The 27,156-nt window shown below is 36.7% G+C and overlaps 1 long non-coding RNA gene across 4 annotated transcripts; it reads right to left on the bottom strand.

The window, feature by feature from the left end:
* Nucleotides 1-4,040: 4,040 nt before the first annotated feature.
* Nucleotides 4,041-25,780, bottom strand: LOC140699995 (uncharacterized). 4 transcript variants are annotated; one of them, XR_012078199.1, is made up of 10 exons: nt 25,623-25,780; nt 22,191-22,423; nt 21,358-21,468; nt 17,176-17,321; nt 12,014-12,092; nt 9,429-9,503; nt 8,746-8,798; nt 7,153-7,263; nt 4,733-4,824; nt 4,041-4,450 (listed from the first exon to the last, which is right to left on the bottom strand). It is a non-coding gene; the product is annotated as an uncharacterized lncRNA (long non-coding RNA). The 4 variants fall into 4 exon arrangements; XR_012078198.1 differs by lacking the exon at nt 4,733-4,824; XR_012078201.1 differs by lacking the exons at nt 4,733-4,824; nt 22,191-22,423.
* Nucleotides 25,781-27,156: the final 1,376 nt, after the last annotated feature.

Genomic DNA, 27,156 nt, shown 5'->3' with positions numbered 1-27,156 from the left:
CACAGTGTAGACTCTCAAAACATAATTCCAAATGAACCCATAAGTGAGTGCAAGCAGAGGAACCACTTAATAATGTAAACGGTGACTATGGCTCTGATGCTGGAAGCCCAGGCTCTCAGATCAAGTGGCTGCCTAGCCTGGTGAAACTTATTACCTTAGGGCAAGAAATCTGATGAAAAGACACAGCTTGTAAGAGGTGTTTCCTGGTGTTAGGAGAATGTAGGAAGATGAGAAATGTCAGTAAGGATTTCTGTGATGTTGCTACAATTATGAGAATTTTTCAGAAGAATTCCTATTCCAGTCAAGATGACTTGTCTTATATTTGGGGCTGAATTTTTAATGGATACTGTTTTAAGAAAAACTGAATACCATTGATCTCAAAACCAACAACACATTTGCTACAGGTTCATTGACTTGAAACTCTTACGGATCTTGGACAATTTCTCTACTGGCTGGACTAATTTTTTCTTTTTCTTTTCTTTCCTTTCTTTGTTTTTTTTTTTTTTTAAAGAAGGCCTCAGGGAACACAGATATTATGTTTTTAAAAAAATAGTATTTAACTTACCAATGTGAAAAAGGTTATTTAGAAATTAAATTTAATGGGTAATAGTTCTTGATCCTTGCCTTAAGATAATTTAAAAAGTAATGACTAGATTTACTAAGCTAATTTGATATTCCTTGAGTTAATTAGAAGCCTTATTACAGATATGATTAAGAAGAAATTTCTAATTTCAATAAATGTTTCTAAGCACTAATTTTGATTTTGGCCAAAACCTCTGAGATTATAATGGTGAGAATGAGATCTGTGTCATGGATCTCTGTAAAAGACAATGTTGTATAGAGTAACGCTGCCCATGGAAAGATAACATGGGCTACAGAAAGCATTCCATAATTTAAAATTTTCTAGTAGTTACAGTAAAAGAAGACAAAATGACTTTTAACAATATATTTTATTTAATCCAATACCCAAAATATTATTCTCTCAACAGGCAATCAATATAAAAACTATCTGTCTCAGTTTGCCCAGGCTGCTGTAACAAATATCACAGTCTGGTGGCTTGCCACCACGGATAGCACAGGTCAAGAGGCTGAAAGATTTTGGAGTCTGACAGTTCTGGATATAAATCCTGTTCAATCATTTACTAACCATGAGTTATTGGGGAAATGTAAACATTCCAAGTGCCAGTTCCAGCAACTATAAAAAGGGAATAATCTATAACTCAAACATTTTTGTGACGATTAGAAATAATATCTATAAAATATCTACTACAGCGCTGGAAACTCAGGAGCTATTCCTTTCTGAAGAAGCTAAAGTTTCAATGTTTCAGGCATCATTTCTATTAAATGAAACTGCCATTACCATCATCACTTTTTACCTTTGAAATTGCAGAAGAGTTCTCTTAGCTTAACTTTCTTCACCAAGAAGCTGATATTGCATTGATATGTGGAGTGAAGCTCTTGACTGTGGACCACCTGGAAGGTGACCTCATTAGCACACAATAAGAGAGACAATACTATTGTCACCTACTGTTAAATATGCATTTGTCATGAAGAAGCTCACCTTCTTCATTATAGACCGCAAGGAAAGTGACAGGTGATATACTCCTTCTGGGGGGTATTATCTTTATTAAAAAGTGCACAATGCACTGGGAAAATAATATAGTTCATTCTGGAATATATTAAAACATTTCCACACTCTCTGAAAATTCATTTCCTCTTGTTCCAAGTCGCATTCATACCTCAGTCATTTCAGTCTAGATATATAAGCCTGATCTCTTCCAGCCATCACTCTTTAGGAATATCCTCAAGGAGACCAACTCTGGCTTTCTCTGGAAAAAGAGTGTGAATGTACACTTCTAGAAATGGTGGGAGCAGACTCAGGAGAGAAAGAGGCTGCAGATTTACTTTGAAAACATAATGGCAAAAGAAAGAAAATTTTCTAGCCATACTTAAACACCAGTTGCCTTGGTCTATGTTATAGCATGCTAACACAATCGATAAAATTGAATATTTTATGATACTTTTCAAAGCTTGCAAAGTGTTCTTATGCTAGTAATCTCACTTAATCTGAAAAAATTATATAGTGAATTATGGTGAAACTTGCATGTTTGGTCTGCATTACCCAGAAATTTAGGTCTATACGGGGGGAAATTTTTGTTTGTTTGTTTGTTGTTTCTGTGAGAATGCCAAGGCAGATGACAGATTTTAGGAAACTCTACCATTGTCACATAATGATAATTCAAAGGAAAATAGATATTTAAGTGGATTGTGATCAGACTCAGCCTAAGGAAACTTACTGTCAAAAACCTCGGTTTGCAAATGAGGCATCACGTTCTGGACGCTGCATTAAAGCTTGATCTTTGAGACTTTATGGTAGGAGAAAACAGAATGATAGAATCATAGAATGAGTTAGAAGTCTGAGCTATCCCACCTTCTTCAGTATATAGATTAGATACAGAGAAATGGAGTAATTGATCCACAAACAAAGTGACAGCTAGGGACAGGGGACAGTGTGAACCCAAGTGGTCTAACTCTTACCCTAGGATTCCTTTCATGGCAGGAAGTTGCCTCTGTTGGAGCTCAGGGAAGGTCACCCCCAAAGATGTCAAAGTAGCATATTGATTATTTTAAATTAAAGTTACTTAAGAAATAGCCAGTGCAAGAACAGCACTTTGACCCTCCTTTGTCCCTGGAAAGCAGGACATAAATCTCCCATGTGAAAAATACCCTCCCTGCACCAGAGGGGTACAGAGACATCCTCATTGCCAGAGACAGGGAATTCAGGGCCCAGAAGGTTGTGTAAACAAACTCTCCTTAGATTCTTCACTAACTAAGCACCCAAACCTAGGTTTCCTTGTCTTGTCAATTCCTTACAAATGTATTGTTTCTTTGTCTAAAATAATTATATAAAAGCTGCCTGCCTTGGTCACCACTTAGGTCTTATATCTGTGAGACCTCCATACATACAAAATTAAATTTGTTTTTTTTTTCTGTTAATCTTTCTTATGTCAATTCAACTGTTAGATCAGCCCCCCCAAACTCTACAACATAGGGGGAAATTTTCCGTTCCCCAGCATCTCTAAGGACAATGATATACAGGCTGGGGAGGGAGATAGTTTAGTAGAGTAAGATGGATATTTCTTGACATTTTTATCCCTTTGGCTGAATGTATTCACATATAATGAAGTCAAGAAAATAATTAAATTATACTTTATTCTCAAGTACTAGAAAGCTTCAAACTGAGCTATGGAAATTATGGGTATTTGAGGGGAGAGAGGTGTGATTTATTCAAACGATTATTTCAGTGCTGGGCTTTATTTTGACTAGAGATGCCATTGTAATACTTTCAATCTGACTTTCATGTTCAGTTGTTTTGCTATTCATGGATCACGGGCAGAGGAAGACAAGTTGTTACTATCGAAGCATCTCGAGGAAATTCTTCTGGGCAATTAGGCAACCATTTCCTCCCTCATGAATTGCTGCAAAGCCATAGTGCTTAGCAAATGGATTAGAGGAACACTGGTTAAGAAAATCAGCAGCTGGCATTCTGGATGTCTCATGGGAAACATGTCCTCTCCATATGGTTACTTCACTCTGGGACTCACAGATTTACCAGCGCCTCAGGAAGAGGTTGCAGAAGCCAGCTCCCACCTTGCTCTGAAATGAAGATACTGCTCTGTCTGGCTTCAGGGACCTTCATGCTCTTGTCCCCCTGCTGGGGGTCCCATTGTGCTTCCTGTGAACAGGGGTCACCCCAAGTTATAGAAAGTTTATTTTTTCCAAAGCAAATGACAAGTTAACATAGAAACATTTCAATGCCTTAAAGCTAAGAAATGGAGTAAATTTAAAACAAAAATGAACATGCATATATGCTTAAAAGTATAAAAGGGAAAAGTTATATAGAGAAAACTGTTATTCAACTCTTAAGGCTGACAGAATGAAATGGAAGATTAAGTCTGATGTCAGTAGGGGCTTTTTATTCTGCTGATAGCAAAATCAAGGCAGACATGAGTAGTCAAAGTAAAACAAATGCCCAGAGGTCAACCAGCATTGTACGTCTTTACTAAGAAAATTAATGAGGTGGAAAACGTTTAGATTTCTGAAGAAATCCTCTTCTTAGTTTTCATAAAAGAGACAGCACTCAACAAATTTCAATTTTCTTGTGAAATGGCATTGTCTCTATGAGCAGCTATTTCTTTGATTATTGTTGACAATCTTTCTCAACCTATATTCTGTATGATATACTTCTTCACTAATGCTTATTTGATCCCTCTCTAGGCCGTCTGGGTCATCTGCCAATCATACGCTCTCTAGCAGAATCAGAGTTGGTCAAAATTAGATTTTGTCGATACAGTATCCCTCCATGGCATTGTCTTTTTAAGCTGTAAGACTGGATTACTAAGCTTCCTTGTTGATTTAGCCCTTTCCAAGATTCTGGGGCTCTTCTTGCCTGTAGAGAAAGAGGAAATATAAGAATATCAAAGTCAAGAGCTCTTTAGGGCCAGTACCAAGTCTCTCTGATTCTTTGTCTAATTCTAGCTCCTGAGTGTGGCAGACTGGCTAAGCCCTCGCCAAAGCCCTGTTCCCTCCTCCTGGACACACAGCTAGATCACATGCCCCATTATCTCTGGCTGTGTCCCATTTCCTGGCTAGCACTGGCCACACCACCAAGTTAAAGTGTGATCGGAGTTACGTGTGTCACTTGCATCCTTGGCCCATGAAAGTCTCTTACTCATGATCCCTTCATTCAGTCCCTCTTCCTTTGTCTGTTGTGTGCAGATGGGCATGACAATCTTGAAATCCTCATGATAAAACTGACAGAGTCTGAAGATGGAAAGAGTATCTGCTTCTGAATCATTGCTTGAAGGAGAGACACTCATCAATCAGAAACATTCATTTAAAACTTAAGTGAAAAATAAAGTTTCATAATGAAAAACCACTAACATTGGTGCTTTATATATTAGAGTGGCTGTAGCTGCCTTATATAAAATTCTGACATACTTACTCCTGCAATAAATTCCAGTCCTAATAGCAAGGTCCTTGCCTTGCCCCTGTTTATTGGTCCTAAATCTCAGTTGCTCTTTGGGGCCCCCTTTCTTTCTCAGTTCTGGAGAAACTGAGCAGTGAAACCTTTTCATGGAACAAGTATTGGTCTGACAGCTCCCCGGTTCCAGGTATTACTGCCTCCTTGTGGTCATGTAAGCACTTTATGTTTTTAAGATTTTCCTGCTGTGAAAGAAATAGATTCTACGTTGCGCTTTAAAATTAAGCTGGCAGATATACATATACATATATATATATATATGTATATGTATATATATAAAATAAACAACAAGGTCTTACTGGATAGCACAAGGAACTATATTCAATACCTTATAATAACCTATAATAAAAAAGAATAGGAAAAGGAAAAGTTATACATATATAACTGAATCACTATGCTGTACACCAGAAACTAACACAACATTGTAAATTGACTATACTTCAATAGAAAAAATTAAGCTGGCAGAATTATTTATTTATTTTAACTAACATTGAATTAAATCAATAACACATTAATTTCAGTGATACATTAAATTAAATAATCAGCATTTAAACATCATAAGATTGGTGAGATTATAGCTTCCTAAGACAAGTGGTTACAAAATTAAGTGAACAAACATAATCTCTAATAAACATCCTAATAAATAAAGTTTCCTGTAACAAACATTTGTGTTTCCAACATGACAGTTTGTGGCTAAGCCCTCATGACCGTGCGCCAAGTCTCCTGGAGCTGGTAACCTGGCTGGTTCCCCCTGCATTGGATCTGGACTGGCCCCACAAAAGCTATAGAATGAGGCAGAAACAATGCTTCATGACTTCCAAGTTGAGGTCATAAGATGCCTTACAGGGTCTGCCTTGTTTTCCTGAAACACTAATGCTGAGGGAAGCCAATCACAGAGTAAGAAGTCTATCAGTCTAACCCCCTTTTTCTCTTATGTGAGGAAGCCTTTTCTGGACACGTGTAAGGGCCTCAGGGAGAAACAGAACTGATCTTGCCTTCTCAGCGGAGGTGCCAGATTTGTGAGTCATTTCGGTCTATCCAGCCCCATGCACCATTAACTGAATCCAACCCCTGCCGCCCTCTGACTGCAACCAAATAACAAATGCGAAGCAAGAACTGCCCAACTGAGCCTAGTCAATGCAAAGAATCATGAAAAATAATAACAAATTTTTAAGCCACTGAATTTTGAGGTGGTTTGTTAACACAGAAGTAAATAACTGGAACACAGGACAACGGTTCTTTTAAAATATGAAAGCAAACTCACAAATATAACACAGTTCTTTCCCCTTCCCAGTGCATGCTGTTTTTATTCCTTCTCTCTATCTGGGTTCAGAGTAAATTGGAAAAAAAAAATAAAGCAGCAAATGGAGGCCAGTATATCACCTCCATTATTCATAAAGGCTAAGGTGGAGGTTGTGTGGGAACCAAATGAATTTCATAATAATGAACAGCTACATCGTTAGAATAATCTACCTTTTCATAGGTAACTGGACTGGGGCAACCATCTCCGCCTTGAGGGGGGTTCTTGTCTAAGATTCCCAGCACAGAAAACAGAGGCTAACTTGTGGGTATGTTTGCTGCCAAGAGGAACAAAAGGCGGTTTGTTCTTCCCAAATTACTAGTCAGGTAAGTCACTTGCCTCATCTAGGCTGAGGTCAGCAAAAGGACAACGAGATTCCAAGAGTTGGACCAATTTACTGCCTCCACATGGAAGGACATGCTAGGGGGGAGGAAAGGGTTTCCCTCTATCAGTGAACAGATATGACAAAAACTGGCTGATAAATAAGCCGAGACATAAACTGAAATTTTTGACATAAAAGTCTGTAAATATTTTCTCGTCTCCATTTTTCCTTTTAAGCAGAATAATGGCTAATTCAGTGCTTCACACTCTCAAAAATCACTTGCGACAATATCTTCACTGAAATTTTCTAATTAAGTACCTTAGAAACTTGTGCCTATGATTTTATTTATAATTTTATCCAATGCAACACCCAAGATCTGGGGCTCATAATTTTGATTTCTTCATTGTGCATCACCAACTGCAGACAAGGTATAATAAATGTAAATAATTAAGTTACAAGGGCTTCTGAATATTCCAAAGTTCTTACCATCTTAGATCAGTTTTATAACTCCAGTGCACTTGACTTCCATATTATAAACACAACTTCAAAAAGTTCAAAGAGACGGGGAAAATAAAAGAATCCAGGGTTCCATTTAGGCTAGAACAGAGAATATACCTTAGTGGCACCGTAACCGAGTGAAAGATACGATAGTAAGAGCAACTTTTCTTGGAAAATTAGATTTTCCCAGGGCTAATGAGAATGTAAAATTTAACTAGATGGTCACTAGAAGTACATGAGTAGAAATAATTTACTAGAATCATTTAAGAAATTGAGACTTGCATATTTATTTCCCAGATTGTAAGCTTTAAAAAAATTATGTGAAATAATTTATCATTGATTTTATTTTGATCACTGATCCAAACGCAAATTATACATTACCCAATAAAAAGTATTTATTGCCTTTGTGGAGGAAGAAAGATGAAAATGATAAGAGGTATTGCAGGGGTGCCCACAGCCTTGAAGAGAGAACCGGGACAGGTTCCATTTTACATATGCCCACAATTATTATGCATTTAAAGGAAGGATGCTGTCTCTGCTGTCAGACCTTCCGTATGGCAATTTTGTCCTTGATTTTCATTCGTGTCACAGATTTGATTGGCTCTTTACATTAACAAGCAAACTTCTTTCAGGCTATAGATTTATTTAACATAGTGTAGGTTTATTTAACTTCCCATAGCTGTATTTTATTTAACATTAGAGTTACACTTCATCACGGAAATGACTGCTCTGATAGTTCTCTTACTCTCTCATGGCCAACAGGAAATGTAATATTACTGACATGGTTTGAAGTTAGAAAGAATAGTTAAGGACCAACTACTTACAGCTTGAATATAACTTTTACTGCTCCCAGGCTAAGCGTAAAAACTGATCAGTGAAAGCTTCTAGGGTAGTATTTAAAAAAAAGACTGAGTTGTGTTGCTTGAATAGCTCTGGGATCTGGGAGCAGGGATGAGAATGACCTTCTAGACCTTGGTACCACCATGGGCCAGATTATATGGGAATAAATGTCTTAGAAGTGGTGAGATGAACAAATCAAACCATTGCCATATACAGACACCATTGAACAGTAGCCCCAGTCTTTGGGCAATGAACCTTGGAGGAAACACAGAGTTATTGCAAAAAGTCCATGAATTCTCACGTATACTAAACATTTTCTGTGTGCTAAATAATTAAAATCAGACATGCATGCATTTTATTTTAAAAAATGTAGCTTCTTACTTGGTTAGTAAGTACATGTATACTTTTTTACAGCTTTTAAAATTTATAATATTTTTTATACTATGCTTTTTCCCTATCAAGGAGTTCCAAAATCCAGCTGATAGATGAGAATCCGTGAAACTCTTTAAAGTGAGGCAGGAAAAACAGTCTCCATACTTAAAAGTATTTACAGCTGTCTTTGTAACTTTTAGCACGCTGTTTACCCTCTTTCATATCCATAGGACAGGTCAACACTCTATGCAACAAAGCACACTTTTCCTGAGAGGGAGGATCAATCATGGCTTAGCAACACCAAGCTGGAAATGAAGCCCTGAAGGTGGAAAAGTTATCTTTACAATTCCAGGCCAACAGGGAACCAACCTGTAAGATTTCACTTGAGTCTGTAGGAAGGAGGTGTGTCTGTTTGGGACCATCTGTAGATAGAGGGGGAAAAAGATGCATTGAGACTTCCAAGAGACCCTCAAGAATTGATTCTCACTCTTGGCTGCATTCTGCAATCAACTTGGGTGGGGGAAGTTTAAAACTGGTTGCTCAGGCTGCACATGAGGTCGATTAAAGAGGAAGCCGGAGGTGGGGTTGCTGAGAAGGGGCATGAGAACCAGGTATCAGGCATTTCACAGCTTCCGAGCGACTGGTGTGCTCCAGGGCTGGCGCTGGCTGCTCTGAGGGTCCTACAGAGATTGCATCGGCACATCACACTATGTGGTGCCTGACAAATTCCTCAAACAGAAAACAAGCTTAAAGATCACATCTGCAGCCGGTTACTCAGTCATCTAGCCTCTCAAGAGACCGGATAACAGGATTTGTTGATTTGGTAAGAGGAGCTGTTATGGCCTCTGAGGAAATATTAAGCATATCTCACTATGTTTCCGTAATCACTCTGCCTAGGCTTGATTTCAAGCACGTTCCCATTGTTTTACCTTAAATTACATCTGGTGCACCAGAGCCTGATCTACGTCTGATTCTTCATGGCATATGGTTTTATTTTTAAGCCTTCTATGACAACTTCATTGAACTGTTACATGACCATTGTGTGAAATTACCTCATTGCATATGTCTGGGAGCATTGTTTTTCTTCGGTTTGAAGCAATTATTTCATTGGTGTACAACCCAATTGCCTGGAGATAGTGGTAGAATCAAATTTTACTAAGTATTTAATGATTAGTCACTGTACGCAAACCATATTGTTATGTGTACATGATAAACACTTGAATTAAGATGCCATGGTTCTTCCTCTGAAGGCAGACTGTAATGGGGGTGACCAAAGAGCAAAATTTGCGAGTCAAATAAAACAAAGCACACTGAAACAAGTTCTCATTCATTTTAAAGACATTTTGTGAAAAGAAAATGGGAACTTCTGCTGAAAGGAGGAAGAAACAGGACACAGTAATGGTGACAACTGAACTTAGTCATTTAAACCCTGCATCTTACTTCTGATTAATGAATATACATTTAAAAAATTAGAAATACAGAATGTATAAGGAAAATAAATAAAACATTATTAGTAATCCCACAATCCGTATTTATATGTAGGGATATGTGTATATATGTATGTGTGCATGTTATGTTACTAAATGTTTACATATCATATATGCAGGTATACATTGCACACTGGTATATGTTTATATATACACATATATGTGTATATATAGCATATTTGGACACACATTTTTTGTGTATTATATATACACATATACTAATTTATTTATATATGTACATAAATATTGATGCATTCACACATACTACTGCTATTTTTGAGAGGAGCTGAATAATGACACCCCTCCTTCCTGCCCAGGTTCTTAATCAATTGAGAAATAAGGACTAGAAGGTGAAGATAATAATGTCTAAGCTTGATAAAGATTAAGTTGGAGAATGTAGTTTTGTTAATGTTTATAAAATATATCTTTATTTTCATAAAGAAAATTCACAACTTTGTCCATGTTTTTCTTTTTGTGGTTAGTGAAAACTTACCACTCATCTTTGTACTGGATTTGGTAACCACTGTTCTATAGCACACAAGTTTCTCTTGCCCCAAAATATTACTCCTAACAGATGACAATCTATATTTCAGGGTTGCTTTCCTATTAAGAGCTACTATTCATTAAACACGTGTGCCTGGCACATGTGTTTCACTCATGATCTTACCTGATTTTTTTTACATATACATACATATATATAATTTCATATTCTTTTTCATTAGCTCATTATGAGAAATTGAATATAATTCCCTGTGCTATATATGTTTATGTACTTTATATATAGTAGTTTGTATCTGTTAATCCCAAACTCCTAATCTATCCCTCGCCCACCTTCCCCCCGGTAACCAGTTTATTTTCTATGTTAGTGAGTCTATTTCTGGTTTGTAAATAAAATTTGTATTTTTTTTTTTTTAGATTCCACACGTAAGTGACATCATATCTGTCTTTCTCTGTCTGAATTACTTCGCTTAATATGATAATCTCTAGGTCCCTCCATGTTGTTGCAAATGGCATTATTCCATTCATTTTTATGGCTGAGTAATATTCCATCATATATATATATATGTGTGTATATATATATATATATATATATATACACACACACCCCCCCCACATCTTCTTTATCCACTTATCTGTCAGTGGGTATTTAAGTTGTTTCCATGTCTTTCTTGGCTATTGTAAATAATGCTGCTATGAACACTGAACTTTATATACAATGGTATATTAAGCCAAGACAAGGGAGAACATAGCTCTGTGTGAGAAACCAAAGGATCAGCTTATTGAAGTCCAAAATTCTGCACTAATCCACCCAACCACAGGCAATTCTGGACCTGGGGAGAACAAGTTCCACTAGTGGATGGCTTGGCTCTGGAAGAGCAGAGTAGAATTTATCCTTCTGTAAGTAGGCTGGATCCCATAAAAGGAGAAAAGTACGAGCCAAGTTTAGTCTTTACAAATGTACAGGTATATGTAATTATTATGTTATATATATGTAATGACATTACATATACTATATTTAACATATATGTAATTACAAATGTATATGATGTAGAGATGCAACCCAAGAAAGTACATTTTCAAGAAATTAGCCATTATTATTCTAATTTTCAAGCCAGATTATATCTAGCCATGTTGTCTTATACAGGTTATCAGAAATTTTGCAATGAGATTAGATGACAACAGTGTGAAAGTTTCATAAAGGCATAAAGACCTTCGATTCATAAAATTCCAGCAATAAAGATTCCCTAATTTTCTCTCTAAGCCCTCTGCCAATATTAAATTTCTAAAAAGAAATTGAAGTTCAAAGAATAAATACACTGGCAAGTTAAATGCAAAGGAAATAAGGCTCAAAATCAAATCCCTTTGACTTTAAAAGATAAAGTCCAAAAGTTGTCCTTCCCAATTTGTAATTCTGCTCTGTTCAGTCAGAGGAGTTCACCACAAATGGGCAGAGCTTTGTATTTGTTTTGTTTTGTTTTTTCCCCAGCAAATACAGCCTGGGAAGTGTGTGGATCTTTTAAGGCCTCAGAAATTCTTAGCTCAGTGTCAAGACACTTCATTCTCACTCTAATCAGACTTTTAAAAATAAGACTCAAAAAGTAAACTTAACCCCACACCCACCAAATTTAGAATATAAGCCAAACCCTCACCTGTAGAGCAGTGATCCATGGTACAATCCTGTTCCCTAAATCCAATACACAGTATTGTCAAAGGCCATCCCACTGGTGTCTGAGGAAGAGCAGATGGTAGATGGTGAGCATCTTGGCTTCAGCATGGCTGCATTGCCAGCTGGTCTACTTTTCTGGAGTCTACAACCTGTGAATTTAATTGATAGGAACATCCCAGCAAATGATTAATTCTGTCACTACGAATTTACTGCATGTAGAGTGGGGGACATTCCAGATGCCTAATGTCTTGAGATGCTGCCATTTTTGTTCACAGTGGCAGTGCCCCTCCCTACTAACAAGATGTTATTTGAGAATCCTTTCTTTTTCACCCAACCTATTCAAAAACTCTTCACTCCCAGTTCCCTTTAAGCATGAGTTTTAAAGATGGTACTGACTCCTAGGTATTCTGGGAGGTATTGTGTGTGTGTGTGTGTGTGTGTAGTGGCACCTTCCTTTGCTTCTTGGAATAGAATTAGTCTGGCCTAAAAAAACAAAAACAAAAACAAACAAAGAAAAAAACCCCACCTCCTAGAAAAGGATTTCACCTTAGGGTCACATTTATTTCTGCTGAAAAAGCGGCCTCAGAATTTCTGAACTGAAGCTACTATAGAGACTGTTGAGCCATGTGCCCTGAGGTCCCAGAGAGGACAGGTGCCTCAGCCACGTGGTCCTCTAATGTCTAGACAGTTTCCTTCTTCTTTTCCATCCCACAAATCTCCTGGCTGCTGGGATACCCACATGCTCAGCTACAATAATTGTGTTGAAACTCACCCAAACATCCTTCTCTAGTTTCATTTTCTATGATCGAGCCTTTGGACAAGACACACAATTTGAGGTCAAGTGCACCAGTCTCAACCCGTACTGTGCATGCAGAATAGAGCGCCACCTACCGCCACTTAATGCAAAAGACCTTAAGCCACAGCCACATGATAATTTATATTTTAACCATTTAAGGCTAGAAGCTCCACAGTGTTCTGTGGTTCCTGTGTAATTGCTGATTTGCCATGTACATGCAGGTTACAATCTCACTTTAGCCTGGCCAGTGATAGCAGGCCAAGCTGTGCCTGCATCAGGATAAATTACAGCAGCCTGCAGCCTTAGGCCTTGGCACCTGCCAAAGACACCGCTTTGCTGAAGCCCTTGCGTTAGAATACAAGTTTAAGGTCAAACTGGAGCAATCTGCACTCTGAAGCCATCTGTGCTGGCTAAAGGCCCGTGTCTTTGGCCCTATCTCCACAGAAAGTCTTTCAGGGTCAGAAACACAACAAGTTGCAGCCACCTGGCAAAGCCAAAAATACCTAGTGACTAATGCTTCACGACCCTTAGCTGGCTGTCAGCAGTTCAAAGCTAAGTTTGCAAGGTAAAAACCTACCTGGTCTAGTGTAAGACAGACCACCGATGTCAAAATCCCCTGCCTAGGCATTAAAGACTAAGAGCGCATCAGAAGTTCATTCCACAGGAAACGTGCTTTCCAGATTCTTATCTCCTTTTCCACATTCTCAGTCCTCAAATATGGAGTTTAAACATACATATACATGGTTTTAAACATATATAAAAACATATATATATATCAATCGCAGAGTACACATTCTCATACTATCATCTAAATTTATCAAAATAAATAAAATAAAATAATTACCTGATATATATATGTTTTTCCTTTATATGTCCAGTATTTATTTATTACAATGTATTAAATTGAATATATGTAACATGCAATTTAGTAAAATATATATAATACATATATTCAACTTAATATTTTAATAGATAAAATAAATACCTGATATATATTTTAAAAGATATATATATTGGGTATTTATTTTATTTTACTAAATTTATTTCACACTATACAGAGAATTATATATTCTATGTTCATGCATCAAAAGTACTTTAAAAGATCTTTCCTGATATCATTATTACAAAATGAAAAAAAATTAAAATATTTTAAATGCCAATACCCCAAGAACCCTGTGAAAACACCAAATAACATGATAAAGCTTTATGAAAGTAAACAGGTTCCTGCTTATCCTCCAGTTTGGCTATCTATAGGCAACTATTTTTAATTCTTTTAGCTAATTCTTTTATTTATTTGGCTTGAGATGTAATTGATATATAATATTATATTAGTTTTAGCTGTGCAACATAATGATTTGGTATTTGTATGTATTGTGAAATGTTCACCACAGTAAGCTTAGTTAACATCTGTCTCCTCACATAGTTAAATTTTTTTGTCTTATGATAAGAAGCTTTACAATCTACTCTCTTAGCAACTTTCAAATATGCAATATAGTATTATTAACTACAGTCACCATGCTATACATGACATCCCAGGGCTCATTTATAGCTGAAGTTTGTAACTTTTGATTCTTAGTTGGTTCTTTTTGTTCTTACTATATCCCTCAATACTATCTTGTACTGCTGTTTTTTAATTATTCAGTTTTAGGATTTATTTATTTACTCTGTTGTATCTTAATCCACCAACCACTTACTATAGTTAAATCACGATTTACAATTAAATGAAGAAATTACGTAAATGTAGCTTACTTGAAATCCAAATAGTTTATTTTTGTGCAGCTTTTTGATTTACCAAGTCTCTAGTTTCCCTTTTCATCCACTATAATTCTTTATGCAAATACTGTATTTCAACTCTTTAGCTTATCAGACATTCTATGGAGTGTCTGATTGTTTTACTGACTTCACTCAGGACCACTCTGTCCTTCACCTGTCATCTGGACAAGTCATGTTTTAGGGCAGATTTGAAGTGATCATCCTGGGATTTTTCTCTTGGGAAGGAGACCTCTTTTTCTGGAATTTATCTTTTTCTTTCTTGGATTACTACATTGTTTTGCTAGAGCAAAGAGTGTGTGGGAAGTGATTTCTGAAAACTGTGTGTCTAAAAATGTGTTTATTCCAAATACTTGACTGACAATCTGGCTAGACATAGGATTTTTCACCCAATCTGTTCCTCTCAGATCTGAAAGCGTTGCTCCGTGACTAGCACTAGTGTGACTGATGAGAAGGCTGGTACCAATATGATCATTCCACTGTAGATGATGACTCCATTTCTTTCTGGAAATTATTAAGACCTTGTCTTTATTCCTTTGGTTCTAAATTACGCAAATACTTGTCAAGAAAAGGGAATTTTTTATACATTTATTTGGCGTTCAGAAGGTGGTTTCAACATGGAGACATGTCCGTCAACTCTGGCAAATTCTCTTGAATTGAGTCTTTGATATTTTACAGACTTCTCTTTTCTATGCCCTCTCATTGTAAATTGCTATCAGTCAGGCCAATATGATTATTTGTTATTCAATAAACAACTTCAAAAATGAGGTACAGGTGCTTGGTTTGGAGTCTCAATCATCTTGGATCTCACAGAAAAAAATCAACAGTTCCTTGAGGGCTGAATTTTCAAACCTTCTCTTAGGCAAGATCACAGAACCAGGGCTGGATTTCTCCCAGAGGTCATGTAAAGACCAACCCCTTTATTTTGTAGGTGTAAACACCTGGATAACTAGGTAAATTTTCCAAGGTCTTATAGCCAGTTAGAGGCTGGATTAGACTGAAAGATTCTCATTTCCTAGCTGGGTTCCTTTTCCACTGCATAACATTTTCCTCATCTCTCACAATTCAGTGACTTGGAGCACAAATTCACACATCTTAAGTTCAAACGTGATGTGTATAGTTTCCAAAGGGAACCCTACCAACTGTTAGTAAAACAAACAAAAAATGGAAAAGGGCTACCAAGATGGCAGAAACTGAAGACCCTTCAGAGTAGGGGATTTTAACTATCCCTGCTACCATTAACCACTGCTGACAACTTCTTCTGCAACTGCCTATGAAGCCATTTGCTAAGATACACAGTGGTCATAACATAATACATATTTAATATTTAAACATAACATTGCTTTCTTGGAAATGATTATCAAAGAATTGTTTAAATTATATAAAGTTTTAAATGCACATAGAAAACTTGTTGTAGTAGAACAAGCGCCTTAGAATAAGCATGAAGACCAAATTGTGGTATTAAAGAAAACCCAAAATGGAGCCCACAGTTTGAGTATCCAACCATTCACAGCCATGTAACCCAAACTTAAACTGTTCTGATTTCCCTGAAATGCTGACTCTGATCTCAAATAAAACTCAAGCTTTCTTCCTGTCAGCATCACCATGCTGCTCTTAACCAATTAGCTACAAAGAAGTAAGCTCATGCAGTGCTTCGATCCTAAAAGGAATGTAACTTTCTAGTAAACAATCACAATACAAAACAACGTACTTCCTCACTCACGCTTTATAAACTGTAACTGTTGAGAGCACAGCACTTTTGGTTTTGAAGTCTTCCTGTTTGCAAACAGTTTGTTTCTTGCTTGATAAGATATTTTTATCAACTAACGCTCTCCAGATTTTCTTTTGATAGTTTCTCCCCTACCCACTAGGTCCACCACTATAGACAAGTCAAACTCCATGAGTTTCTTCATTAGTAAAATGTAGAAACAATAATAAGATTTATTAGAATATTCTCAGACTTGGATGAAATTATGCATATAAATTAATCAGCACAGTGGCTGGTACATGGACTGTGCTCATAAAAATGTGTTAAGTCAGTGAATGTTAGTTTATGTTGCTTGTCATATGTACTTCCCGTAAGATTTCTCATGCATATAATTATTTGACAAATATGTCCTCTAAATGTTAAAGGGTCTGAGGAGCTTTGTTCTCATCTAAAGTTGCTGACATGTCATGTTATCTCAGTTGATTTGCTTATAAGCAAGTAAGAAAAAAGCTACAAATGACTTCTTACCGAGAGGATGATTTAGTACACATGTCCTTTTTGATATGACACAGTTAGAACATTTTGCACTATGTTAAAGTAGGGTCTTCACTGAATAAAAATGATCTTTTTCTCTAATGATGTATTCACAGGATTACGAAATGTATATATACTCAAAACATACTGTAATAACTGATCATCTCTGGTAAAGATAAATGTTTAAGTGCTGCTCAATATTCATTCACAAAATTAATGCAACTGGTCATTCATTCAACTCATTTGTTCATTTATTTATTGGATATTTATTGAACTCCAAATCAGTGATTCTGAGATGCTGAAGTGAAAGTCATTGCCCCAAGGCTAGCAGTCTTACCTCCCTTATCTAATTCTCTTGGGGAAAAAAAGGAACAGTACAGGAAATTAGAACAGAAGTGGGTGAATGTTCCTTGCTGTTGCTGTGTACTTAGATTAGTCCTTCCTCTTCCAAAAACTATATCAAGGATATAAGCCAGCACCGTCCTGGAGAAACAAAATACAAACGACACGTGTAAGCTCAAATGCTCTTGTAGCCACATGAAAACAAGTTAAAAGAAATAGGTGAAATTAATTTTAATAATATATTTTAACCTCATCTTTTCAAAATATTACCATGGCAACATGTAACTGATTCTAAGATCATTAATGAAACAGTTTACATTCTTTTTTTCATAGCAAGTTGTTGATATCTCTTATGTATTTTGCACTTATGATGTAGCTTAATTTGGACTAGCCGTATTTCAAGTGCTCAACAGGTTCATGTAACTAGCGGTTAGCATACTAGTGCAGATTACAGTCAGGCTTTAGGATGTGGACATATCTTTTTAGAGGTCATCATTCAATCCACTACATTCCCCTACAGCCCCTAGAAGGATTGCAGCTCCACCAACGCTTTGATTTTAACCCAGTGATACCCATTTTGAACTTTTGATCTTCAATACTGACACTGCAAGGTAATACATTTGTCTTATTCTAAGCAAATTTGTGGTCATGTGTTTCAGCGGCAATGGGAAACTAGGAGGGTTTATCTCAAATCTTGTTTCCTCCAGCCAGTGGTCTTTTATTGAAACCGCTGAGTAAGAAGCATGTTAGTAATCTACCAGTAGGAAAGACATGTGAAGATATCCCCCTGGCAAATGAAACTCTGGCTTGAAGCTTGAGAGCAAAGTAAGAGTTATGAAACCAAGTAACTGATTCAAGAATGATAATGATCCAGATACTTGGAATAAAAGCTGCAGCATAGTCTGGACTAAAGGTCAATTGGTCAATATATTATATCTTCTGATACATTTCTGTAACCAGTCATTATCTCTAAGGCAGAAAGTGGTCCTAGTCTGAGGCTTTCTGAAGAATAATACCAATGAATTTGCTTAGCCAGAGTGATCACACGGGAAAGGGAGGAAGTCAGTAAGGAAGAAAGGAAAAAAGGGAGAAAGGAAGGAAGGAAAGGAAGATGGATCTGTGAAAATTCAGAATTCATCAAAATAATAGCCCAAAGATCAAGTATCTGTGTCACATGACCCAATGCCTGTGAAATAATGAGAACAAAATCTGAACCTGGTATCATATTATATCAAACTTTTAATCCTATGAAGCAGCATTAAAACAGGACATTTAGCTAATACTTTATAGAGAAGTAAGCTAGGTCCCATAATGTTTTTAATATCAGTATCTGATGTATTGCTTAATTAATTTTTGTTGAAAATAGTATAACTAAACTGCCAGGGATACATATTGGCTGGCTGCTTTCTGTGTGTATAAATTTCCTAGTATATTCCTACAGAAGGTACATTAAAATAATAGAGTTTAAGGCATAATTAAGAATTAGCAAAAGGAATCTAGGCCAATTAATAAGGCCCTAGAACTCATTATTAAACAAAATATCTACTGTTTTTCAGACTGTGGGGAATATTAGTTAGAGACAACAGGAAAAAAAAGCATTTAGTGTTCCTGTTGTCACTTAATTGTTGAGAGTCACCGAGCAAGGGAGTAGAAAGGACTTCATCAGATGGGATAAGCCAACAGACCACTCTAAAAGGAGGCCAGACAAACAGGAAGAGATTCAAAGGAATTTATCATCAATACATCTCTAATAACTGGTAAAAAGATAAGCAAAGAAACAAAATTGTGGACAGAATTACCATTGACATGTATAATAATTGGGGGGAATAAAATATCTTAAGGTAGAATAAAATTAATTTGTGAATCTTGAGAATACAATTTTTACCATATAAGCATAAAGAAATGAATGTAAATTTTCTCTAATAAATTTTCTAAAGGGGAGCAAATTGGATTAAAATTTTTACAATATGAAATATTTAAAGGTAAAGTATTTGCATATTGAGATTCATTGACTACCCCCAAAATAATTTTTAAAAGCTTCATAAGATAAAGATTAGAATGTCCAACTTTCTCTTTCAAGACATCGATTACCAGAGATATGTAGGTTTGACAATACACAGCATTGACAATTTTTACAACCTAAGTGTATTTTAATCATAAGCACAAAGTGTAAAATGAAGGAAACATTAGTCCAGTTCATTCTGATGCAAATAAACTATTGGATACAAGCAAGGTTTATAAGAAAATGTTGTAATAGCATTTTGTTTTGCTTATTTCACTGCACAAACATTAATAATCTTCAGATGCGATGCTGGGAGATGTTTTCAAATTTGACAGAGTACAGATGTCTTTTGGTAAGACTGGTCCAAGAATAGTCTATTTCTGCCACAACTCAGCCTTTATTACAGAAACAAATTCACTCAATTTATTTGCTCAAGTGTTAGAGTGGGCACAAAGAAGGCAGAAATGGAAAATTCCACCTCTCATTAATTGTAGCCAAAAAAAAAAAAAAGCTGTGCATTGTTCATCTTTCCTTTTATATCAAGGTAATTACATATTTTTTGTTTTTTCTTCCCCATACTCTTAGAATTTTATTATTTTTTTCCACTTCTAAATCCAGAAATTTAAGTCTTGGTGTTTCCCTAACTGAGCTATTTATGCCACACATACATAGTTTCTTTATTTCTCCTACAAGCATCAGTTCATTTAGTTTTCAAATGACTGAGTGAGGAGGACAGACTAATGGCCCTTGACACAGGTCTGACTGAAATAGTGGGTAGGAATATCAGGATGTGAATCCACATTTGGCTAACTCCAAGGCCATCTACCTTCTATTATATGACAATAAGTTTACCTTTACTGCAATTCGCTTAGCTTCTACAATCATTGAAGTTTGGATGAAAATATTTGTTTACTGAAGAAATTTATTTTCACCTCAAATATTTCAAAATCCCTGAGTATACTCTATTCTACAATTCTATTTTATAGTTCTGATGGCCTTGTGTAGTGCCTGCTATTAAACTCAACGCATTATCCATTTCTTCTAGCCAATGGGAACTGAGAATGGCTGTAACATTGAGGAAAACAAATATTTAAACTGTGGTCAAAATGGTTTATAGTGTCATCATTTTGTAACTTTCATTGAATCAGAAATATGGAAATGCTTGCATATGATATCATTTCTAGTGAAGCCAAGTATCTTGGCCTTCATGATAAGTTATGATGATGTCAATGCTTAAGACATTTTCAAAATTGTTATTGTTTATTAGTCTCTTTCCTTCTATCCTCTTTTTTTTTTTTTGATTGTCCATAAATTGTGACAGGCTGCCTTCTTAACTCTTTTGATTTTAATGCTCACTAACTTATGTGAGAAAATTTAAATGTTTCCAAAAAGGAAGCTCGTTTATTAGGTAAAGCATACTGTCTTGTTTTGAAATTCCACAAAAATGAGAACACTAGTTACAATTTAATCCATTGTGGCCTTAAGGGAAGAGAGCATTTTCTGTCAAGGAAAACTGTAATTCTTACAGGTATTCTGTCTCCAACCCTAAATCTGTCTCTATAAATTAATACTTTGCCTTCTAAGAAATATGTTGGAACAAATAGCCAAAGAGATGATTTTTGGTAAAATACTTTCATGAGAATGACTAAACATAATTTGGAAAGGAAAGAAACGATTTTATGCTGCTGCAAAGGGCCGAGGTGGCTTTTGTACAATTATACAGTCTTAGCTGATCAAATTAGAGAACATTTGTCAAAAAGTCAACATTCAGCACGATTAAACATTTCCCGTTAACTCTAGTTAACCCTATTAATTTACTTCAGTGGAAAGAAAAACAACTTATGCTCACACGAAGCCAAGAAAAGTGAATGTTTTTCTACATAGAAGGTCCTTGGAATGCACTAGTACCTTAAATCTCTTACATAACTGAAAATAATTAGGCCTGCATAGGGAAGTCATTGTTGCAATAAAAATTTTGCTGAAAACTAAAGAAATAAGCTGTGTGTTGTATAACTATTTAACTTCTTTTTATTTGATTAGTTGACTAATCAAAGGAATTATAGAGATGATAAAATTGAATTTAAAATATTATATATGCCATGAAGTCTTTCTTGAAAGTCCATTAGGATATAAAATATATCTTTTGAAAGGAAAGGTATTAAGTAAGCAACTTACCTTTTAAAATGGGTACTGTTTGGCTGAAAAACAGAAACAGAAATCTGTGGCCTGGAAATGAGTATCCGATCCACAAATCCAGAGAGATTATTGGGAGGGAGGTCTTCCTGACTTTAAAGATGGTATTATAAACAGGTCACAAACATATATTTTAGCAAGTAAATTACCTCAAATGCTAAATGGCAACCCCACTTAAGGTGCTGAAGTTGAGTGAAGTTCTCTACAGCATAAGCCCTAATGCTGCTTAATAAAAAAAAAAAATCAGTGAATTGGAATCCACACCTGTTGTAATATGTGCATTGATTAAACTGGGCTGCAGGTTAATCAATGCAACTGAAAACATCCTGGAGTGATTGCCTGAGTATATGTACAACAAAGAAATCTGAAAGTCACTACAGGTCAAATGTCAATATGTGCAAAGGCAGTGTAGCGCTGTTTTAAAAACAAGCAAAGTGATAAGGCTGGATGTTGGGCGATACAGCCCATAGGCAATTTATCTGGCTTGGGAAAGAAGGAACACAGAAGGAAACCAGCTAATTAAGTACAAGAAATTATAGGATTAACATAATTGTCACTTTGGAACCCCTAATGATATTACTGACCCATGTAAGAACAATCACCTAAAGCAATTAAGTGAATGATTGATGGGGAATATGGAAAATTGCAAATGTAACCCCACTCCGACTATCTCTTGCTTGCACAGGGGAAACTAACTACAACACAACAACCAGTGGGTCAGTCCCTTAGTCCAGTGCTACAGCTGGTCAACCAGAAACTAAGTTTTCTGCTGTGATGCAATGTAGTATTCAGCATCACTCACTCTGGATACTTACCCTCAAAGTCGTTCTAATTTCCAGTTTGTAGGAATTAACAGAGGATGGAGGGAGAAGCTAGACAATGAGAGAGTCCAGAAAACTCCCGATGTCAAAGTCGGGGCAGGATATGGAAGTGCTTTCATCTTTGCTTTTGGAAAATTGAGACCAGTGAGGTTTTGAAGATATTGATGTCACGGAACCATTTAAGCTGAAGTAAAGTGTTTCCTCAGGATGTATCTTAGTTCAATGCCCTTATTTAAAGATAAGGAAAGCTAAGTTGAAAGGCCACCGAAGATAGTGAGAACTAGGCAGCATTATACCCCAGACCCTATGCCGCGTTGCGTGGCCTCGTGTTATTCTCCAGGGGTGTGGTGGTGCCTCGTCAAGGGGCATGTTCCCAAGCACCACAAATGTTGTAGACTGGAGGGAAATTTACAAATGATGCTAGTGAGAAAATGAAACAGCAAACTTGCACATGGACTAGGCAAACGTCTTTAAGGTCGTCTCCGCATGGTTTTATGGGTAATTCACGGCTGGATCTTGCAAGGTTTAGTGTAGTGATTTAGGAATCCACCCCCCATCTGTACTCTTATCTTTAAGAGTAATTTTTGCACAGGGAGTAATTTTAAGAAATTCCTGACCTCCATGGACAGCAAAATTTCGTAAAACAGTGAATTTATTTTAGCTCCCTAGGAATGGATAAAGAAAGTGTTACTGTTGTTTATTTTTCATGACCTTCTGATAATACTCAACAGAAAAAAATACATTTATATTCTGCAGTCAAATTCAACTATGCAATCACTTCAACTGTACTTTTATGAAGAAAAACAAATATCACAATCAAAATATTTGCAACAGTCTATCACACAGCAGCCACATATCCTGCTTACGTGAAAGATTTTTTTTGGCAATTATAACTTGCAAAATAAAGATTGGTAGTCATTGCACTCATTTTTGCAATGACCTTCGCAACTGCTTTCTACTGAAGCCTGCTGGAAAGCTCTCGTTCCCAAATGGAGTTAAAACAAAGGCCCAAATTCAACATATTCCTCATCAGGCTAATGAGAACCCATTGCAAAGGTGTGCCATGTGTGATTTTAAAATGTTAAAAATTGTTTGAACAAATTAAGCCCTGCCTGAGTTTTCTCATGAGATTATTATAGCCTTTTAAAGGAAACTTGTTAGACATGGCCTTTTAAACCACGCTGAAAAATCATTAACCCAACAATTTTGCTGTCTTTCACTCCAAGTGTACTGATGATCTGCCCTCAAGAAAGGACTCTCAGAGAGGTGGTTCTCATACCCATGTCGTAGAGGAGTGTGGTAATGATCTGTTTATTAAGAGAAGGAATAGGACCTAAGAACTTCGGATCTAGGCCTACCTTTCATTTTCTGCACCCAGCAACAAGAAACAGAATAGGATAAATAAAATCACAAACCACAACCACAGTGACAAACATTTATTTTCTACATTAACTAGAATCTTTCCTTTGATGTTGTACTATCACTGTCGTCCAGTTCCCATAGGTGAACTGCTGTTAAAGAGTTAAAACATTTTTCTGAAGAGGGCAACTAGGGCAGGAAAAAAGAAAGCCAAAAACATGGATATTCTACAGTCAGAGATCGAATAGGTTTTCTGCCCTGTAAGCCCAGGACACCCATGCTGTACACTCAGAACAAAGAGCGGGATTGGACTGCTAAGCCTTTTGAATTGTAGGTCCTGCTCTGCCACTTATTTAAAATGAGAATACTAACAACTTGTTTTATTTTTATTTTCAAAGTCATCCTGATAATAAAGGTAATGGTAATTCCTATTGAATAACTATCTCTTATACGCCAAGAACATGTTGTTTGTTTTTCCATTTAATCTTCACTACTACTCCATGACATAGAAATGATCTTCATTTAACAGATGAGGAAACAGATTTCATTTGGCAAAGTGTCCATGTTCACACAGTGAGAAAGTAAAAAATCGGTATTTGATTTTAAGTCTTTCTGACTTTATAGTTTATGTTGTTTTCTCCATACCAGTCTGATTTCCTTAAGAAATCAGACTGGGTGTAGTGAACAAATGGGCTAGACTCTATTTTATTTTAACTCTTAAGAAAGTGTCAATATTGTTTAGTAAGTTCTTAGCATTATGTAAATTAGTACCTTAGACTGTATTTGAAATGCAATGAGAAAGAGCTTACTAAATAGGTTATATGGAATTGTAAATAAACACAAACTCTTCTCTAAATGTCTGACATTCATTTATCCTATAAAAACATTCTCCAATCATAGTAACGTTACTTTGAGTCTACACCCTAGGTGTAGTCAAGTACTCTAACCAGTACTCACTCCAAGGAAGGTTTGTTAGCTCGTATTTCATCAAAAGAGCCTATTCCAGATGTGGCCAACATGAGGTTCAGCTATATTTTATGAATGTTCAGTATCACAACCTTCTTTTTTTTTTTTGCAAGGGGAGGTAATTAGGTTAATTTATTTATTTAGTTTTTTGATGGAGGTACTGGGGATTGAACCTCGGGCATGCTAAACATCCGCTCTACCACTTGAGCTGTACCCTCCCCCCACAACCTTCTTAATTTGTGGAACACATGAGTGGTGTTGAAGATCTGTGGGTGGGCTGAAACATTGCAAAGGAACACACATGGGTAGGATAGACGAATCTGGACTAGCCTTTCATCCCTGACCTGGAGAATCGACTACCTGGATCTCATTCTTAAATGGTCCTATGTTTAGCCAATAGATTGTTGATCACATGACTCAGATTAACATGGTTAGCTGGCATGGGGTCATGTTTGCCTTGAGGTAACCTTTTCATTTCAAAGTGTTATCTGAACACCCAACAGACTGTTTAAACATACAGAAAGGCTTATGTCCCTGTTTTATACCTGCTGGCTGTTAAATATCTGTATGTGTGACAGAAGTCATCCTAAGACTGACTAATTTGAATGACGTGGAGGAGGGAAAGATGTATTTTCTCAGCCATCTCTACCTATTAGAAGTCACTAATATTTGTCAAGAGAAACCTAGTAGTTGTAGGTAGACAACTTGGCTTAGACCAACTCAAGGCAAATATGATTCATCTCTGTGCATCCTATGAACATCAATTCTGCCATTACCTTGGCACAACTGTTACTCCTTCACTATTATCACCTTCCTACCACCAAAAGGGAATGCTAGGGGGTCAAGCAAGGTGCTCTGGCATCATTTCATAACTCATTTTTGGATGCACTTGGACTTTCCACGGGTCTATGGAAGGTTACTAGGCTGCCTGAAGACAGTTCCTCCTACATAATTTATAGAACCAGGCCTCCAAATGGTCCAACAAACTCTCATTCTTTCAAAACAAAGGCTTGATCCAAAACCAAATCAGTATAAACATAAATAAATGTCCTACGATTCAGGAGCTACTCCATCGAAGTATGCAAGGCTGGTGGGCCATACCTCCTAAAACACTGACAGGTGAGTTCTCTCAAGGATTCTTGAAAATGCCTTTCCAAGACAAGGTGGTGGTCATTAAATCCAGGAAAACACCCTCCCCGGTTCCCGCCTCATGGTGATGGAGACAAGAAAAGCACCGCGGCCTCTTGTGGTTGGAAATGTTGCCAAGTTGATAAGTAGGCCTAATAAGAAGACAAGGATTCTGAGCTCCATGGAAACAAATCATGTGAGCAGTGTTACCATCACAAGGCTCAAGGCAGACTGAAGCTAACATTCTAGGAAGTAATATTTAGTGTGCACTTAAACCACGTTTTTTACAGATGGGCTTCCCACCTAGGATTTCTAATCTGGGTGACATTTCACGAAAGAATTGATCTAGGACACTTTCTTTATTTTAAGTAATAGACATTTTCCTTATTTTTTATTTTCCAGTCTCTAAATTCAAATGACTTCCCTCCTAGAGGTAGACATGTCCTTAGTTGTACAGTGGCCAGGAGAGTAGGTCAGGTCTTAGGTCACAGTGAGTTAAGCGCCTTTTAGTAATGAATCCCAATTCATGGGCAGAGAGAAAGTTTGTACAAGGCTGTTTAAATGGAAAATATCTGTGACTTTTTATTTTCTCACTAACGTATACTGTCTGAGGGACTAACTCACTTCCAAGGTTGCTCACGACTTCATGACTTCCAACGCATAAGGAAGCCTGGGAGAAGGCTGTGGAGTACTTGGGAACAAAACAGGTTGTGGACTCAGCCTTAGAGGCAAATCTCACATTTTTCTCTCAGTAGTATAAGGACAACATCTACCTCCTACGATTATCTTGGGGATTGAATGAGATCATCACCAAAAGGCATGTAGCGCAATGCCTGGCACGTAGTAGGTAATCTGTACATATTCACCATAAACAAAACCAGATTTCCTATTCAAATTCCTTGAAAAGAAAACACCTTCTAATTTTTCTATATCATAAATTTGGATTTTCACAAATTTCTTTTTCTTTTGGTTGGTGCTGAATCACATTATGATCACTAACCCTCTGGAGTGTGTAATTTTGCTGAAAGCCTCGGGTGATGCAGGCGTGGTTCAAAGAGCATCAGTTTGGAGTCAGAAGCCCTGGTTTGAATTCTAGCCATGTGACTGACAGCAGACCGCTTCACGGTTCTGAGCTCTATTTCCTGACCTTACATTGTTGTTCTGAAAATTAAATGAGGTAAAGTGTAACAGAGTGGCTATCCCTGAGCCAGCATATAACAGATGCTCAGCAAATAATAATTGATTCTCTCCATCTAAGGTATATACTTTGGGGAAGTGAGAATTATGCTATGGATTTCTCTTTTTCCCTATGTAGCTCATTGATCAGCACACCCTTGGGGTCTATCTGATAATTAAGTATTTCCAGACTTCATGAATAAAATGTATTTCCAACTTTATCTGACTGTGTGACCAAAAGACCTGAGTATGTGAATCAGATTGTTTTCTCACTGAAATATCTGCAATGCTCTTCGGCACCTTACCACTCCTAGGATGCTATTTTCTGTGT

Source organism: Vicugna pacos, chromosome 2 (genome assembly GCF_048564905.1).
Source record: "Vicugna pacos chromosome 2, VicPac4, whole genome shotgun sequence".
Lineage (NCBI taxonomy): Eukaryota > Metazoa > Chordata > Mammalia > Artiodactyla > Camelidae > Vicugna > Vicugna pacos.
The sequence above is the reverse complement of the archived record's forward strand: the minus strand, read 5'-3'. Positions and strand labels throughout refer to the sequence as shown.